This window comes from Buceros rhinoceros, unplaced genomic scaffold (assembly GCF_000710305.1).
Source record: "Buceros rhinoceros silvestris isolate BGI_N320 unplaced genomic scaffold, ASM71030v1 scaffold19579, whole genome shotgun sequence".
NCBI lineage: Eukaryota > Metazoa > Chordata > Aves > Bucerotiformes > Bucerotidae > Buceros > Buceros rhinoceros.
In genome coordinates, this window is record NW_010432335.1 from 43,882 (window position 1) to 48,916 (window position 5,035).

Consider the following 5,035-nt stretch of genomic DNA (forward strand, 5'->3'; position numbering starts at 1 on the left):
AATTCCTGCTTTCACTGAATAACTGCCAGACAAGTATCCGCCTTTTTCTGTCTCAAATCAAAGCCTCATTAAAGAAAGATCATTTAGTCCTAAGATAAAACAACAGGTAAATCAGAGCTTAACTTCACCATTTCTGAAAGCCTCAGGTGATTCACCAAGGAAACAGACTTAAATTAGTACATTCTTCCATCTAATGAGAGAACTGAGAACACAGAAGCTTGCACGGATTATGTAGACAGCAAACCACAGAAGTTACTCGGCTGCAGAAAACAAATTCATAGGTTACAGAAACATGAGATGCCAGGTTGTTTGCTGATAGTACCACACCATCTCAGCAAAAATGGAAAAAAAAAGGGGGTGGGAGGGGATCGGTGACAAAAAAAAGAGAAAAGCTACATTTTCCACAGCTGCAGGATACAAAACATGGAGTATTAATGGTACGGAGCAGTAATCTGTTATCCACATCATTAGGCCATCTCCAAATCATGACCAAAAAGCACATTACTACACATGTGCACACCTGCTGCCCAGGCTGCGCGTGGCTGTGGAGATGGGGGCAAACGCCCGAACTCAGGAGACAGACCCAACTGTGTGACTACTTGCTGACTTTTTCACTACCACAGAGAATTAGCCTTCTGTGCCTTAAGGACAACTTTTCACCTTGATGATGACAGATACTTGGTCAGGCACTCTATCTATCCCAGCAGACAAGCAGATCTGCTTTTGGACCTACCCTTGACTCCAAGCTGCCTTTCCCCCTTCAAGGTTGCTGGCATCAGGTCCAGGAGATGCACCAGCACAGCTGACAGAGCTGACAAAGGTGAAAACAACAGTTTTGTTTTGGCAACAGCTTTGCATAGGGGAAAGAGAAAACACCACGTAAGGCTTTGGTAGACTTGCATCTCCCACACCAGACAGGGAAGTAGCATCAGGACAGTACTGCTTTCCCCTGGGACAGAAGTACACGGAACCTTGAGTCCTCCTACATCTGTGCTGCAGCCCAGCGCACTCCAGAAATATCTCAGATGGATGACCCCACTCGACATCTCAGGGACTATTCAAAAGCCAAAGTCTTTAAAGAAACTTCTATATATCTAATGAGAAAACAATTGTAGTTGACCCAAGTACGCAAGCAGCATATCAACTTCCATATGGATGTTCTCCAAAACAGCTTCTAGCTTTTGTTCCTCTCTGTTTCACCTGGGCCTTCTTCCTTACAACCCCTTTCACTTATTCTCCTGTCCTCCTAGACAATGCCCCTTTCCTTGCACGGCAGTTCTTTTTGCTTTTGCTTTCTCGTAGGATCACTTTGTTTTTCTAAATGGAATGCATTCTACGGCACAAGAGTTGTGCAAACAGTTCAGCACTCTCGTGGGGTTTTTTTCCTTGTTTGAATTTGTTGGATTTTCCTCTGATTTACAATTTAGTCTGAAGCATATAAAGGAAACCTAGGGATCAGACTCTGCACTCAGTTAATTCAGGGCTGACTTAGCTAAATATCCCTGACACTGAGTTAATCTACAGTTAGACCAAGGTAAGTGAAGACCGAATGCACCCTGTCACATTTAATATACACAGCCTCCTATGCGGCGTAGATGTCTGTGCATACACCTGAAAATTTCATTCATGCAGAAGGAAAAAGCATTCAGTATAGAAAACACTGTAGATGCTAGAGAACCATAAAATAAACGTGTTTGAGCCCACGCAAGACATGCCAATTATTCAGCTTTGCTCTCCCAAGTTTCAAATAGGGGCTCTTTGTCTCTGCATCATGCCTATCTCCTGACTTGAAATCTTGGCCAATATTGGCACAGAAATTAAAAAATAAATGATAAAGCAAGTAATTACTCTGAATATGTAGAGCAGTGGCTGTTGACATCCAACACTTCACTTTTGGCTAAACCTGTGCTGTGTAAATAAATACATGGTTTAGGTTATTCCGTATTATGAGATACAAAGATGAGTAATAAGCTATATTTTTGGTTCCTGAGTCCTAGAATTACACTGTTGGAATGAATTACTTTCCTGAAGTTTATGGTGTGACACATCATATGAGCAACTGCCGGTTCTCTCGATCGTCGCACTAAAATAGTTCAGGTTGGGCTAAAGTGTAATGAAGTGGAGGTGAGGGGGAAGTGCCAACAGCACTCTTCTCCACAGATCCTTGGAGGGGATGGTGATACTGCTTACAGAACCAAGCAGCTAAAATACCATCAGCAAATACGGGCACGTGTCATCACCCAAACAAAGGCACATGTTTGACACACATGGGCGGAGGATTTTTGCCAGCTAGTGTTTTAGGAGGGTTTGGGAATCTGCAGAGAGAGGTGGGGGGGTGGAGCTGACTGGCACCAAACTGCACAAAAACAGTCAAAGCAAGGCCTTGAGAAAAAGAAAGAAGAGACAGTTTGAAGGACCAAGCACTGCCTGGAGAAGTTGGGGAGCAAGGGCTTTGGTTGCTAGATCACTGCTGCATCCAGAGGAAACACATTTTGCATCCTCTTTGTAAACAACCAAGCCTCAACAAACGAAATTGCAACAAAGCATGGAAGGTGGCTCACAAGCAGCCTCGGCATGCCCCAGCACAGCGTCCATATGCCCACGCAAGGGGCACATTTTGCACTGGGCAGCTCCCCAGATCTGCGCCCCAACAGCACGCCAACCCCACAAAGCCAGTGATGGGTCTGCTGCGCCAGGCAGGAGAACCTCCAGGTTCTCAGGTGGGTAAAAGTCAAAGTCATCTTCTCCCCCTCCCCTTCTGCCAGCTATTTATAACCCTGCCAGTGACACTTGGAAAAAATTACAGGTCAAGAAGTAGTGATTTTGTTAGTGAGGAAAAGATGTTTGCTTACCCAGTGGACACGCAAATGTCTATTTAGATCACTGCCTGACTGCTCTGCAGCAGTGTCATTCTGTCAGACTGTGGCTCAGTCTTACTGAGAGATTTTTTTCCTTTGGATCAACCCTCCATAAACACTCCTCAGTGCTAGAAATCTGCTTTGAAAACTATTTTTCAAATTCTGTTGTGCTTCAATAAGAAATTAAAGGCCTGCAGTACAATGCTGATGGGAAACCAAATGTTGGATTTCAGGATGAAGCTGAACACAAAAGCAGAGCAATCAGGGGGAAGGTGGATCCAAGCCTCTGTAAAACCTATTTTCAGCCACACACAAAATGGATGGAAGGCAATCGGTTTTCTGGCTTTTGATTGGTTGTTTCCCTCCTCCCCCAGCTGCAAAGAGCTTTTTTCAATCCATGGTTTTACAACAAAAACATCTATCCCTCTACCTAGCTTTCCCTGGTAGATCTTAAGCTTCAACCAGTTATGACACATCATGATTCCACCTGAATAAAAATGAAGTAACAATCACATGACCCACATTGACTTCAGTCACATGGTACATTAGCACTTGAGGGACCCAGGTCTGAGGTTCAGCTTCGGGTACCCTGTTTGCCAGATCAGATGTCTTTGCACAAGTTGCCTCTTGGCAGAAGGATGCACCTCAATGGCAGCAAGCCTTCCTGTTTGCCAGAAAACAGGTTTTCTCAAAGGCCTCTTTGCCAAGTCAAAGTCAAGAGGTCTTGAGCAATACTCATGTCAAATGCTTGCAATAACAACTAGAAGAACAATTTCATAGTAATGGCTTTAGCTTGGCAAATGATGTTAGAACATGTTTAACTTTACGGAGAACAGAAGATGGCATGTGACCTTGCAAAATCAGGGTATGACATTTTGACGGCTTATAAAGAGTTTTCCCCACTTACCCAACCACTTGAATTGTTTCCTTCTGCAAATTCCAGCCTAACTTTCAATAAGAGGAAGGCAGACCTCAGCCAAAGGGAGATTCAGCTGAATTCAGAGGAAACTGGTTTGAATAAGAATCCCGCAAGCACTGTGGGATTTGGCCAGCAGACCAACATAAAACAAGAAAACCAACTTCAGCTATCAGAGGGACTATTCAACTACTGGAGGGACAGTCCCCCTGCCCTTTTTTCCCTTTTCTTTTTTTTTCTTCCTTTTTTTCTCCCACCCCCTCTTCTGTTTTGTTTTTTTTTTTTTATTTATTTTTCATTTTCCCAGAGTCTACTTCTGGCAGACCTGCTGGACTTGATGCCAAGCCAGGCAGCACTGCCGACTCTCAGCACCATCCTGGGCCATAGGAGGTCTGGTGCACCCTGACCATTCAGAGGAAGTTCAGAGCTGCAGGCTGCAGGGTGCAGCTGGGGGCACAGTCAATGGGAAGGCCCAAGACTTGGACTTCTGCACCTAAATCCACAAACCTTTCCTGTCTGGTTTAAGCTTAGCCAGGAGAATGAGACGAAGGGCCAGACCATGGAGATATTTTACAGCCATCGTCAGCACAAGCCTATCTCCAGCTCTTTTTTGAAGTGCCCAAGAAGGCCCATGCAATGAATCAATTTTCTTCCTTCCTTTCAGTGATAGCTCTCTGGCATCACTTGTAGCTTGCTTTGTATTTACCACTGTTCCCACCACAAAAATCTGAGCTTAGTTTTCAAAACCAGCTGGTGATTTTGGGTGGCCAATTCAAATTATATTAAACAGACCTAACTTTGAAGCCTGCACAGTTGTCAGCACAGTCCTTGAAGCAATCCCTTCAAGGGTATCTCAGTTTGGGCAACCAACCAGCTTTTCACAACTGAATTCAAGGATTAGAAAATGCCGGCTTCATTCACTGGGCAGCATTTATTCTTTCCTTTAGCTGTCACAGCTTAGCCAATTTTACAGTACAGCAAAGGAATAATTTTTTATATAGCAAGGTTCCAATATCTTGAGAAATAAAGCATTAAAGGATGATCCAAGCAAACGCATACCAAAAAACTGATAAACTACACACCTTCAGAAAGGACCACACATATGCCACTCAGAAGAGAGAGACATCACAGCTCTTTTGTCAGGACTATCAGACACAGCTGAGTCTAAACACCGTCACAGGAACTCAAACTTACCTTTCACCATGGGACTAAATGCAATGAAACGTAATAAAGGTAACATGCTTGATGTTAAGCATTTGCC